Source organism: Meleagris gallopavo, chromosome 3, assembly GCF_000146605.3.
Source record: "Meleagris gallopavo isolate NT-WF06-2002-E0010 breed Aviagen turkey brand Nicholas breeding stock chromosome 3, Turkey_5.1, whole genome shotgun sequence".
Taxonomy (NCBI): domain Eukaryota; kingdom Metazoa; phylum Chordata; class Aves; order Galliformes; family Phasianidae; genus Meleagris; species Meleagris gallopavo.
The window spans coordinates 53,737,046-53,752,032 of record NC_015013.2 but is presented as its reverse complement, the minus strand read 5'-3'; the positions used below and the strand labels follow the sequence as shown (position 1 = coordinate 53,752,032).

At 37.5% G+C, this 14,987-nt stretch overlaps 1 protein-coding gene across 1 annotated transcript in view; it reads left to right on the top strand.

Annotated features, from left to right (window-relative positions):
- The first annotated feature begins 7,094 nt into the window (after positions 1-7,094).
- The window catches only part of NOL4 (nucleolar protein 4), an 85,478-nt gene continuing 77,585 nt past the window's right edge, over positions 7,095-14,987 (top strand). The window contains exon 1 of the mRNA XM_031552952.1: positions 7,095-7,196. The gene's annotated coding sequence lies outside the window, so the exon portion shown is untranslated. The remainder of the gene's footprint in view (positions 7,197-14,987) is intronic.

Sequence of the window (14,987 nt, the reverse complement as noted above, 5' to 3'; positions counted from 1 at the left end):
CATTTATTACTCCTTCTGTTGTCTTGGCGCATTCCCCAGTCAGTTGCAATGGCATGAGCATTGCCCTTACAGACCCCCCCCAATTCCTTCAGTTTAAAGTGTGCCTCACTAAGGTTAGCCAGCCTGTTCCCCAAAATTGCCCTGCCCTTCTAAACATGTGGACCCCATTGCTCCTTAAAAGATTATAATCTTCATATAAGGTTCCATTATCATAAAACCCCCAACCCTCACAATGGCACCAGCCACATAGCCAGGAGTTGATGTGTATTATGTGTCTCTTCCTGGCTTCACTCTTTCCACAGAACTGGTAAAATGGAGGAGAAGATAACTTTGGCTCTAATGTTTTTCACCTGTGCTTCCAAAGTACACTTGATTTATAAAATTTGTTGAAAAAGCGAGACTGAATACTGTGTACACTTTAGTGTAGGGATGCTACTTTCTGACTGCAGTTATCAGCACTTAAAGAAGAAAGCAATAAATACCTGGTCATCTTGTTATTTTATCTATTTATTTCTCTGTGAAAAGACCAGGATGATGTTAGTCAGCCCTGTCTGCACAAAGATTATGCACAAAGACGGGTTGTAGAGCAAAATTCACATGCAAGAATCAAAACAAATCAATGATCTTTAATAGAGTTAAATGTAAATATTTGAAGCAACAGATAAAGAAAAGAAATGATGAAATTTCAGAGGGTACATTTTGATGCTATGTAAAAAAGACAACAGCACTGAACTTGGAAAACAAATTTAGAAATAGGGACTTATATCAGAGTATAAATAGTTTTTACATTATTGAACATGTACATGTGTCTAAATTAACATGGTGCTAAATGCAACTTTTAAATTATAATACCTAGATCACATTTGAAATAAACATTTTAAATATCTGTGCCTTGAATTTGCTGTTTCGGAATGTGCAGTTTAATGCTCACACTTATATTTAGGTGGATATAAACAATCTGACCTTCAAAACATCTCACATTGAGAGGGAAGATAGCAGATGTGAATTTTTTCAGTGTTACAGCCAGTATTCAGGGAACTGCATATGAAAAAATCAGAGGTCTTCACTGGTCACGTTGGTAGAAACAATCTGAAGAACAGATTTATTATGCAGGAGTTCATAATAGTATAATATATAAATACAATGTACTGAGGAAGAGTTGGGAGCTCAAACGTGTTAAAAGCAAAAGCTATTAGCGTATGAGTCACTGAGCTTGTGGCTGATTTAAGGTACATCTACAATAAAAAGGGGTCAGGGCTGCAAGTTTGAGCACTGGACCCCCTGAAGGCCTTTAACAAGGCTCCTCCTCAAGGCTCTGTAGTTTCCATTAACTGAAAAATCAGACATGGGGAATGTGCATATTTAGCTTTCTCAGTGGGAGGAGATCATCAATGGAAAGTTACTCAGGATCATAAAACAAATACTGATTGTAAGGAGTTACTGAAGAATCTCTTGGTACTAGGTAATAGAATCACATAAGAAATTAATCTGCTTTGAATGTAAAGAATAAAGAAGAAATATAACCCTTAGATCACACTGGCTCTGAACTGGTAGTTACCACCTTGAAATAAAATTGTGGGGGAATAGTAAATAAAACTATGAAAAAGTCAGCTGATTGCTCAGTGATGGCTGACAAACGGAGTGAGTGGTATGAATTGTTAGTGATAGCTGTAAAGATATGAGTTAAATAGGACCTGTAGATACATATTAGATCAGTTATTGCAGTTGGAGAAAAACTTTAAGGTAGACAAACCTTGATGAAGTTGGTGATAGAAGGAAGAGACTAAAGAGCTTAATACAGATGGAGAACAATGGGATCCAACAGTAAACAATAGAGAAGAAAACAGTGAACATCTCCTTTTTCACCACCACCAAAGACAGGCTTTTAGTCTAAATGGACTTCCTCTGGTCCAACATAGCAATATGTATGTTTCTGGAAATAACATCCTCATGTAAATTTATGTATCTACAGTACCATTCTGCCCTCCTTTTTCAAAAAGGGTGTTGAAGAAAAGGTATAGGTAAAGGTGATTCAGATAGTCAAAAATAAAAAACTAGTCTTAATGAGAGAAGGATTATGACACTTTAACCTAGAAAAAGGATGACTTAAATGGACATAACTGACATCGATAAAGTCTCAAATGGAGAAGATTAAGAAACATCATTAACTTGTTGTCTCTCAGAATACAAAATGTGTGATGGAGTTATCAGAGATCATGACCAGAATAAATAAGATACTTTTTGTGTACATCACAAAAGGAGGTTATATCTACTAAATGCTTATAGAGTTTCAAAGAATAACTAAAAAAATAATGGAGAGAAAATCCTTGAAGAGCAATATCTTTAGATTGTTCATTGTATTTCTGCATTTTGCAGATCCAGATCTGATCTGGACATATCATGTCCTGCTGAAGATTTGGACATCAGAATGTGATGTCATTACTATGCTTTTACAGCTACTCTATGGAGGATTGTAGCATGTCTGTCTCCTCATTTGGTTTATTTGCAGTTGCTATCCAGATGGGGTGGCCTAAGCGTGGACAAAGTCTAACCTTTAGCATCATGGACACAAGACAATCTGCTCTAGCTGATCCAAAGGTTAAAGCTCACTAACAAGTGTGGTCCACAAAGCTAACAATGTAGCCAAAATACATTAAGTCAGGTTTAGGAAGTGTCTGACCTAAAGGTGATGGGAGGATAAACCATGGAAGTATGCTTGCTTCTCACTCTTGTCTCTAGGCTCTGGCTGGTATCTGTTCCTACGTCTTTCATGGGGCGGTAAGGGCCCCTTGCTTGAAATAATAACTTCTATTTTACAGTCAGTGTTATTTTCTGTAGGTATCCTCTTTTTGAACAAGACTATCTATCAGACATAAATAAGATGTAATCTTTTATTTTTGGTCTCACTCATCAGAGTCTGTACTGCCACAAAGTAGCCTGTGTAATGGGCATTCTTTGAGAATCTTTGAGTTTGGAAGGGGCCTATGGAGATTGCCTGGTCCGACCCCATTTTTGTTTAAGAAACATATGATATTGAATTTTTAGAATACATAAGTAACAGGCATTTGAAAGTAATGTTTACCTGTGGTATGCCTCTCTATCACTCCTGATCTGATAAACTAGACTTAAAAGACACAGAAAATGAGAATGTCCTATTGCATCTTTACTTCTGGCCTTGTCTTGCATGTATGATTTCAATGCTGACATGATTATTTTAATATTAAGTGTTGTCCAAGTCTCACAAGGGTAGATTATCCCTTCAGTGACTGCTTTTACTTTTGGCACTACATTTCCAAAATGCAATGTATTGGCTTAAAAAGACAAAATGATATTATATTTTTTGTAAATGCAGGCTGTTTTAGTTTTTCTGTATAAATTACATTGGCTATTTGAATGGAATCACTGTTTTTTGCATTTTTCAAAATAACCTCTCATGCAATGTGAAATTACTTACAGTAACTTTTGATTCAAACCTGAACCCTGATTCTGTTAATACCTACTCCTATTTGTAAACTTTGTGTAATATCAGTGAACTGAGAGGAAACAGAGTAGGAGAAAAAGAGTTTAAGTGGTACAGAAAATAGGTCCCAATTGCTCAAATGAACAAGTACAGAAGTACAGGAGGAAAATGCTAAATTATATGTTACTTTTCCAAAATAAGATTGTGTTTAAGAACAAATTTGTTACTGTCTTGAAGTACAAAAGCAAAAGTTTTCTTTTTAATTCATGTATTTAAGTGCAATCTGATTATTCACTTTGCTCATTTAGTTTTGCGTTTAGAATATTAAAACTGTTTGCTATCACAACGTGCTGATACAAATTGCACTGGTGTAAGTTTCTCATCCTTGATTTATCACTGCACTAAACTGAAAGGCACTCAGTGGTTCATATCAGGAATTCATCAAACAAAGCCAGAATCTGAGTTACCAAGGTGTTTAAAGAGAGAAAAGAATAGATATGGAATTAGGAGTTTAAAAGTCTCAAATCAAGGATTTGATTCTAGTAATGGGCACTGTAGCTCAGTTTTAGCAAGAGTTACATATGCTTAAACCTTATGCTCAAGGCCAGCATTTAGCACTGTTGAATCTCAAATGAATAGTTCTTAAAAAAAAAAAAAAAGACTGATGTTCCTTTTCACTCACAGATTCACTTTGTGAATAGCTGTGTACAGGAACTATAGAATAAAAACGAGAATTAAATGATGATTTTACAATTAGGCATAATAATGTAAACCTTCAACTTCTTTTGCCAACTTTTGAAGTTGAACCCATTTAGTAGCTTTATTTTCCTTTCTTTTTTCTTGTTTACTTTAAACATGATATCCTCAGACTGCTCTTTTATGGCCAAAGATGTGAATTTGTGCAGAAACATAAGATAAGATGTATCTTCTCTATCTTCCCACTCTTTTCATTAAACTGTGAGTGTGCTGTTAAGAAAAGTGCTTTCACCACTTATTCCCTCTCAAACAAGAGTCTAGATAGAGGGATAGAGGACACAAACTTCAAACTCCACCTTCATTAAAAAGTGAATTCTGAAAGGTAGAGCAGGAATATGACAGCTGTTGTACCAGCTTACTTCTAGTAAAGACCAAGAGCTACTACCTGTAATTTTGAGTGTTAGCAATGTTTTTTTGCTCCTAGTATGGTACAGGTATGTGTTGCTCCCTAGTCAGAGTTGATTGCTTAAATACATGCCATCACGTTTAGTTCTTGAAAGCAAGAACTTTTTACATGAGCATTAAGAAATGAATTTTTGCATTCTAAGGGCAATATTTACTGATTTCTACACTTACAGTTTGTGAAACAAAAAAACTAACAGAACCTCACTTTCATTAACCATAGTAGTAGTTTAGGTATTTTCATTGCATTAATCTTGCTGCTATATGTCCCTTTCACAATGTGAGAAGACAGCGTGTGACAGAAAAAATCTGTAACATCATTCAACATCTGATTGCATGCCCTTTTCCCTCAAAGCCAGTTTGCATGCCTACAAATATCAGTGTTTCTCAGTGGAATTTAAGAGATTAAATATTGTCTCTTGAGCTGAAAATTATTTAGCCAAAGATTCTTCAGTATTTGGGAATTCTGGCTGGATGATTTTAAAAGCAAAACCATATGTCGTTTACATGATTTGGAATTTCTCCAGCTGCATAGAACAAGAGTAGAAGAGTGGGGAAAAAAAGAAGACGGCTAATACTAATTAGATGATAATAAATACAGGTGCTATAGTGTGTAGTGTAATTCATCTTCATAGCAAGCTGTGGGATGAGTCAGAGACAGCAGATTCTGAGTGATACTATTCTGTATATGTGCGTGTATATTCTTGGTACATGCTAAGATTCAAATTAACATAAAACTGGAAGGATTGTGTAACACATACTTTTCAGTATTTGAGATTCACAATCTTGTCTATGTGGGGAAAATAAACTGAATGGTTTTTATTTGGTTGGGTTTTGTCTGTGTGTTCCTCACTGCAAATGTAAGGAGAGTAGTAGCAGGAAAAGATGGATGAGAAGTCCATCCACACTGATCCTGGCCAGAGCTTGTCCATGGGCTCACTCCCAGACTTCCCCACAATTTCCTTTCCTATTCTAGGCAGCAAGGTGCCTTTACAAGAGGGCCCTTTCCTTCTCCTACAAAAGCCTTATTTCTGCCTGTACCTGGTCTGCTGAGATCACATTAAGCTTGGACTGACCTCCTCGCCCTCTTATATGACCTGCTGCACAGGAAAGCTGTTACATGCCTGCCCAGTGTTACCACCCCTACAGCAGGAGACCTGGCTCATATGCAGTCTCTGGGCCTTTTCATGTATTGGAGATCATCATGAAGCTCTGTTCTTTCCACATTTCCAGAGAGAAAAGTGGTTTCAGATGGTGCAGATTTGACTCATCTACAGCTCTTTCAGTGCCGAGTACCAGCAAGCTATTGCTGGTACTGAAGGACTGGTGGTCCTGTTGCTGATGCTGTGCGATGGATGTGGCCATGCACATTAGTTCTCAAGAGCAAGGGCACAAAGGGGTATGGAAATGGTTTGTGCAAAAGGATGATTAAAAGCATGCTTGTGTCTGCAATAACAGAAAGCACTGTTGTACAGAATCACAGAATCACAGAGAGGCCAGGGTTGGAAGGGACCTCAAGGATCATGAATCTCCAACCTCCCTGTCACATGCAGGACCACCAACCTCCACATACAATACTAGACCAGGAGTACTCCTGCTTCCAGGAATTTACCACAATAAGATGTTGTGTGGTGCTGCGACAAATACGAAGAGAAAACCCCTCTGCATGAAAATTTGATTGAATAATTAAAAATGCATCAATAATTGAAACACAGGGACTACAGAAGCTTTCTGTTGTTCTTCTTGAGAAGAAATGCTTAAAGTGAAGGATCCAGATGTGATGCTGGGGCAGCAAATAGCTATTTGTAGGATGGATCACTCAATTTCCTTTGCCTGACAAGCAGGGCTCCCGGAATTCATTGTGCTGTGTGTGTGGGATGCATGGCACTGCGATTTGCTGTTGTCAGCACCCAGCCTTCCCCAGGCTGCGAGCCCAGCGCTCCCAGCACAGCGCTGCGTCGCTTTGTGTGATGGGTGTGCAGAGATGCAGTTATAACATGCTGGGAAACCACTGCTGATGCACAGGGTTTGGCTCATGGCTTCGTTTCTTCATCACAGTGAGACGTTAGCATGGACTGAGTGTGGGGTGATGTGTGTGAACAAGCGGTGTTTCACGGCTGCTTATAGAATCAGCGATGTAATGTAAGCGAGAATGGCAGTTGCATTAAATAACACTCTGATCTCTCAAGCATATTCTTAACTAGTAATCTCCCCGTAGCAAAACACATAGCTAATCAACCTCCCAGCCTGCCAGTGAACTTGCAGGGGAATTAAATCCTGGAGGAAGGAGCCCGTGCCCCCGAGGAAGGCTGAGTGCATGTTTCGCTGTCGTCTCTGCAGCTCATCTCCCTGGTCCCACTGCTAGAACGTGCTCTGTTGCCATGGCAACCCCATCTCCTGCTTCCTACAGGAAAGATTAGCTCGCGCTGTGCACTGGAGAGAATTTAGGGGAAGTCAAGCTAATCCCTGGGTGCACTGCGAGAGAAAGGTTGGACCTCGCCTGAGGGATGCTGTACCCGCACTGATAGAATTGGCCTGCCACAGACACTGGTATTTAAGTTGAAGAGCAGAATTCACAGTAAGTGTCAGATCCTCCAGAGAGGAATATCGGATGAGGTTTTCTAAGTCTCGCTGAAGACTGTCCCATGCCAACAGTGGAATGACAGCAGGAGGCTGTGTGTGGAATACCAATGTGTTCCACCGGTTAGGTGCTATTTCAAAGACAGGTTCAAAGCCTCAATTCCCTGGAATCTAGTGATAAAATTTTAAAGCGTCATGGTGAGATGTGCACATGGAAACCTGAAGCGTGCCTCATTTGGTGCACAAAGCTGAGCAAGTGACGATGCGTGTGCCTTACAAATTGCGTGCCTTGGGATATTCCGTGTGCCAAAAAATGAGCGGGAAATGTGCTTGGTGTATGCTGCAATCCCAGCTGCAAACGTGCTGAGCTGCCAGTAGTAAGCGTGAAAATGTACAGCTCCTGATTCAGCAGTGTGTTTTCTTCCTATTAAAACCCAAACAGAGAAAACATCAGTTTTTTAAAGATATAGTCACAATCCCAGGTTTTCTTTGAGGAGAACTCATTCTGCTGTAGCTGAATTGAGGCATTGTGTGACATGATGCAGCATGTGAAATGTATGTCTGTTCTATTGCTCGTAGCAGTTAACAGAGGGTGTTGTAGCTGTTTCACTGCCAGTTGTTTTAATGCTCTCGTTTTCTTTGCTGTGCTCCTCTATTTCACTTTAACAGATGCTCAGGTCTCCCAGCTTTAAACTAAACAATTTGCAATAAGATTTGAGCTGTTTGTTTTTTTGTTACTGTCAGCTTTTCCTAGAGTTGTTTTTTTTTCAGCTGTTTCTATATTCAGCCTATGTATTTTTACAGCCTTATTATGTTTGTTTTCCCTGTTGAATTTTTAAGTGGAAAAGTAAGTTAAGATTATTTAATATATACAAATACTATCTAATTTAAATTTATTTATATGTATGTTTTACATGTATAAAGTATATATGTGTGTGTGTTTCTGCAATACATACGTGCACGCATACATGCAGACAAATGGGCTCTTTGTTTTAACGAGGCCCATTAGTGATTTGTAATAATATAACAGACCTGTTTTCTCTTTGAAGAATAGGTGATTTTTCCATATCTATAGCATTTTTTGTTGCAAAAAAACAATAAACAATGCTCAGCCTACTTAAAGAAACAGCACTTTCCATATTTCTCTGTAGTTCTATAGAGTAAAAAGGGAAAGCATTATGGCTGATAGGATGAAAGACCAATGTGTTGTCTTTTCTGAGACCTGGGTCCATGAAACGGGTTCTGAAGGGATATGTTTTCTTCTATTCCCTCCCAGGGCATCTCAGAATGACTCACACATAAGCCCTAGATTGATTAATATAAGAGCAATCTTCTATTAAAACTTTTTTTGTTTTGTTTTTTTTGGATTGTTTACCAAATAGTAGGAGAACTGTTAATCAAAAAGAATGTCTGTCTTCTGTATAGGTGATAAAATCAGTAGCCACTGCATCTGTAGAGGACTATAGAAATAAACACAAATGATACGGAATTTTTATTGCATTTTTCAGGCTAGCCCTTGAATATTTGGTAAACTTATGGGAGTAGGGAATCTGCACAAGTGCCAAGCAAAGTGGGGATCAGGATAATACAAAATTCATCAAATAAATCTTTTTCATTAGTGAGAACACTGAGAAATTAGCACTCATTACCTTTCCAGTTAAACTATTGTTTAAAAAGTCCCTTCTGCACGTGGAGGTATTTGCCAAAGAAGTCACTGTATGCTTTCACAACTTCTATGAGGCTGTTTTAGTGTGACCTTTTAACTTAGCTGTTTACAAATCTCTAAATTGTACATGTTTAATTGCAGAATTTTTCTACCTTTTGAACCATTTTGTTAAATTAAATTAAGCAAGATGTTGGATATTTTTTATCTCAAAGTTGTGCTTTATCTTTTTTTTTTTAATTAGTGCCTAAGTCGTGTATGGAATAAGGTTGGCTGGTCAAACTTTGTCTCCGCTTTTCTGTCTTCCACAAATCTCACGATTTTTCACAAAGGCTCTTGAATTCCTTGTCTGTATTCTCTAGACAATTTTACTACAAACTGTAAGCAGGACTAACTGCATCTGTGAAGGTGCAATAAGGGTCAAAGCTTGCTTTCAGACCCATAACCTGTGCTGCATTCTCTTTCACGAAGAGGAAGTGAATAATTCTTGTAACAGTGTGAGGGCAGATCCTTATAGTAGAGGCAGCTGAGGCTCAGGAGTCCAGGCCTCCAGACGTGAGGGAGTTCCTCTATAAACTCTGTGTTTTGATTAAAGAAAACTAATTTTCTAGAGTTACGAGAGCAGAGATGACTCACAATACTGTACATTAAAAAATAAATCAGAGTTCCTCAACTCCTAAAAATTATAGCAGCAGCGTCTTCTACCAAGTTTCTTTAGTTGGATTGTCTTGCTGTGAGGACTGTTGGGCTCCTCACTGCAGGGGTCACTCAGCCCAATCTCTTCTGGGGCCCTGGGCATTCTGATCTAGTACATGACCTAGCAACTGGCAGACCTACCTATGATGGTGGAGGTTGGAATTTGATGATCATTGAGGTCCAACCCAAGCCATTCTATGATTCTATTCTATGATGATTCTTCTCTTTATTCCATTTCTGCTCAGTGTTCCTGCTCTGGCAGGTATTGCTTCTACCTGACCTGCCTCCTCCCTATGCTACAGTGTCACAGCATTCAGGCTGTCTGCTGGCTAGATGTTGGATGGGCAAATGTAATGCTCTGTAATGTGTCTTTTCCACTATAAAAATAATATGATTTAATGCATATACTGGTTCACCAGATTGGAGTTTAGAATTATGACACCAACCTGAAAAATACTGTTAGTGATGTGTCACTCTCCTTTCTTGAAACATTTTTCACCATCTCCAAAAAGAAAAAAATAATCCAAAAACCTTATTGATAAAGCACAACTCCTGCCTACAACCTGAGATCTTCTCCCATTTGAGATTCATGGATAACAATTTGTTCCTCTCTCCTTGTGATCCTCATTCAAGGAAAAATAAGCAAGATGTTCATCACTTCTCAGGTGGCACGTTGCACTTTGCAGGAGCTAGCTGTCTGTTAACATCCATAGATAAGATACAATCACAAACTCTATTCTGTCCCAGCAGGAAACTTGCTGCTGGTATTCTCATTAAATCAATACAGAAATCACAAACTTATAGTATATACAAACTTTTGACTACACTGCATCTTTAAGCACAATGTACGTGTCTCTCCATCTCGAAAATTTATCCAGCCCATTTTGTTAAGAAAGCAGCAATATATGTATGACAATGTATTTTCTTGGTTGCAAGGCATTGCTTCATTAGGCTTCTCTGCCTCTTTAATTCCTTCAAAATGTATGTTTCTTGTATTTCCAGAAAGGCCATAACTAGCTTGAAGTTAGCAGAAGTGTCCCTTAGTTAATGGTGTTCTCAACTGACATAGTACTGGGATTTTTTTTAACCTTGAAACATAAGCTCAAGTCATCTGATTATTGTCCGTATTTTCCTTTTGGTTAAACATATCTTCAAGGATCTAGAAATATTTTTTTGAGTTGAGAGTTTGGCTTAATTTGAAACAGTAACATCCACATGGGAATATTTTGATTAATTTAAAACCTCCTTTATCTGTCTTTTCTTTCCAAAGAAAAACTCTGGAGCCAGTAGGTGTGTGTAAATTACATTAATTTAATGGACTAAATTATTTTCCAGGCAGCGCACACTGGCTGCTGTTGAATTCAGTGAGATTAAGAACATATATATCCAAAGGTAGATTTCAGCCCTCTCTATGGTGTTTTTCTGACTAGCTTTATACCAGTTAATTAAAAAGTACTTTCTCAGTGCTGCACTATCGGCTTCATGGTCTGTGTGTAGTGTTTTATATTAGCTGAAGAGCTTGGCAAAACAACGTTAATTTTCAGCAAGGCCACATAGAAAGGGTTAGAAAATAAGATTTCCTGGTCAAATTCTGTTTCTAGTGGTATATGAGATATTACCTGCTTTATTGACACCAGCCTTTATATTAATGCAGGGGGATTTTTTCTTGTTGTGACCTTAGTACTGTAGTTACAAATGCTACTAATCATGGCAAACTGAACTTTTTAGTTTTCTCCAAAGTTTATTTCATTTGTCAGACTATGACAGCAGTGGGCTAAAAGGAGCTTGAGGGGCGAACACCACCCTGTCGGGCAATGCTAAGGGTCATTTTACAATCAAAATATGTAACAGTAGTTTCAATAATATCAAAATTGCAATTGCAGTAGAATTATATACAATGAGAACCCAGGACTTCTCTCACACTTTGCAACCACCTGGACTTTTGCAAGAATTACGAGAATCAGTGTGAGCATTACTCTTTGCACATTTATTTCTGGCAATATATTAGTTACTGGTGTACTCTGGCATAGACCCATTTGATAGTATGTCTATAGGCAGATAATAAGTCCTTTTGAGTTTGTGTTTCTCTAGTCATTATAGTTGAAATAGTTTTCTGAAACATACTGAGGTTTTTTTTTGTTTGTTTGTTTTTTTGTTTTTTTTTGGAAAAATATGTCCTCTACTGAGTAAAGGAAGATAAGATAGTTACTTTTGTATTATAGTAAGTTACATGTTTCATGGCTTATGCACAATAAAAAAAAAACATGTGTGAGCCAACTTTTTAGGTACAGATTTGTTTTTCCCATATTTCAGAAAATATCAATACATAGTGGGGTTCTATCTATACCATAAATTCATTATCATTTGTAGCAATAGGAATAATTACCATCCCTAATTGGATTAAATTGCTTATTTGCTTCAGGTTTCAATAGCATTATCAATTGCTTTTCTTAAAAATATATTTTCTATATGTGAGTAGTTGAACTGAATTTAGACATCAGCCACCTGAAACACTTGGCCCATGCAAGAACCATTTGTGTGGGTTGATGACAACATTAGCAGTAATCTTGTGTCTGTGATTTGTGAATGCATTCAGACAGCAGCAAACCAAATGGGATCTGATCAAAATGCTGCTTTGGATATTCAAGTCCAAGTGCAACAATGCCACGCTACTCAGTAATGACATTCTATTCTGTTCTTCATTGCCATGTAATCTACTGAAGGTTGTTTTTAATGGTTTGTATTGTGGTTACCACACAATGTAGAAATTGCACTATCAGTACCTGTCCTGTTTGCAAATGTGCTGTCAGTGTTACTCTACTTCTTGGTTTTTATCTTAATTTCCTGCAACAGCAGTTGTGTTGTTGAGTTTGACAGCTACATTTAGTGTAGGAAACTCCAGACACTGCAGAGTTCATTGCTGAAGTTAGAAAGAAATGCATTTTGTGAAAATAGATTGAAAAATCAGGTTGTAGCATCTACACAGAAATGACTTCCTTGCCCATGATTTTTACCTCGTTTCTCAATTGTTTCTTGCTGTTTGTTAGAAATACGTCAGATAACAGCTGTCCCAAGTTTTCTTTAGCAGACTAAGATAATCTCACCTGAAAGTTTTTGGACTGAAAGCCAAAAAGCCTCCTCTGGGGCATTTTTCCTACGGTTGAGAGATTCAAAACACTTATTTGAATCAAGCAGTGAAGAAATTTAGGTATTTTCTGCATCATTAATAATTACTCCATCCCCATCTATATGGACTTCTCTTTGCTATGTTGACAATATGCACACAGCAGTATGTTGTTCCAGGACTTCAGCTAATTCTGGGGAAATGGAATCAGAAGCACTATGCTTAGCTGTTTGCATGAAGAGGAATGCCAAGAATATCTTTGAAGTATTATAAACTTTTCTGAATAGGAAAATAATAATCTTAGAACACCTTCTAAATGCTTCTTTGTTGGAGCTACTGTCTAAGGCTCATAAAGAGTGGTGTTCTCTTTTACAGAGGCTGCTCTTTGAGTCTCCCACAGTGTTTTGTTCTTACTTCAGAGAACCAAAGATGACAATTATTTTTCCTGAAGCTGAAACTTTTTAAATTGCCTGAATGGACATACACATTACAGTTGGTCATTTTGCATTAATATTTTTCTGTGTGTTGAATTCTGTTATATTCACTCCTTCAGGAGTAATAAAACTATGCTTTGACTTGACTGATATGTAATTTTTGGACCAATTTAGCATTTTTGAAGTGCAAGTAATAGTTTAGATCAGAGAACTTTTACTATTTACCCTAGATTATATTATTTGATGCATTGGTCATATTATTTCTTCTGATGGCAGTAATTTACAGGTGCAGAAAAGTAAAAATCAGTTGCTGTTCTGCTAAAGGAGGACACACTAAGCATTTCATGACATCCAGTATCAGTATTATTGTTTGTGTTTTCACTAATACAAAAATAACAGCCCATCCGGATAGAAATAAATATTGCAAACAGAATTCTATTCATGATCAAGATCAATACCATGTTTTCCTTTTACAGCACAAGTAACTTTTCTACATGATCCAATGATAATAACTCCCCACCCAGAAATGATAACTTATTCTGTTCTCAAACCCAGCTTCAGGTCCATATTGTGCTTCTAAAAGTTTATAGCTAAGCTTCAGAATTGGTATATTATTGTTATTTAGGAAGGAAAGAAATTGATCTTGAAGGTGATGATAATAATTGTAAAGCAAAGACCTGAGTTTAGAAGAAACTTCTCAGGAATTCTGTTGTTCTGACGGACATTTATATCTTATTTAACCAAGAAAAAGTAAGCGTTACTCATCGTTTTTGCAAATGTTGTATATTGTCTATCTTCTCTGGAAGATTAGGAACAGGTTTGTCACACAGTAATAATAACAGTGCTGCTTCTGTTTCTAATGTGTGTTTCAGTTGGAGTGAAATATCTATACAGGGATGAACACTACAAAACATGTGTGTATCATGGGCCAAAGCATCTTGTTTACAAAAAGATTTTAAAGGAAAGTAAATGATACAGAGGATTTTGCAATAGCATTGTCCTTTGTATTTTGTTATTTAAAATAATACCAGACATGTCTTTGAGTGCTCTGGACCCAGGCAAGCATTACAATAGAGAACAATATTGTTGTCAGAATGCTTTGTTTGCCAGGAGTACCTTGACACTTTCCACATGCAGATCAGTTGGGCTAGCTCAGCAAATGGTCATTTCTCAAAATTTTATTCTGTTTTTCATCCTTAGATAACCTCTCATTATAATGAGGCCAAGTATTACAGTTGAGTATGTCTCCATTGTTTCCCTTTCTAGCACTTTGAGCTTGAGCAACAACCTGTACATAAATAGTTGGAATTGTAGTGAAAAACCTTCTCAAATTCTGTTTCTACTGGTAATCGTTCCTCATCAATACTGTAAAGTGCAGAAAAACCACGTGCCACAAATACTCTGTGGATGGACTCTCCTGTTGCTGAATCCTGCAGTGACATCAGAAATGAATTAGGAGAATAGACCTGCTAGTTTCTTCCTTAAGAAGTCTCTCTGGTCTGCAAAGAACTGCAAGACCATTCATGTATTCTCACCGAAGAAAGAGATTCTGTTCGTTCTAGTTCCTGGCACTGCTGAGTATTCTATTTTTGAGTCTAGGTCATAGTGATGTTTCAGTAAGGGCAAACTGACCACCTTTAACAAGAAGAAAAGTTTTGAAAGTTGATGAATTAGTATTATGTCCAAGATTTTATAGTAGTGTCTCTGCTGGCATTAACTGTGAAATGATTGCCTGCCTTTATGTAAAGGTTTTCAAGCATGGAATTCTTCAAGTTTTCCCACACACATGTTCAAGACATCCTCTCATACTTGTCTTATTCTCTACCAAAGCGCAGTCCACTGTGCTGCAGAGTCCATAGGGAAAAGAGATTC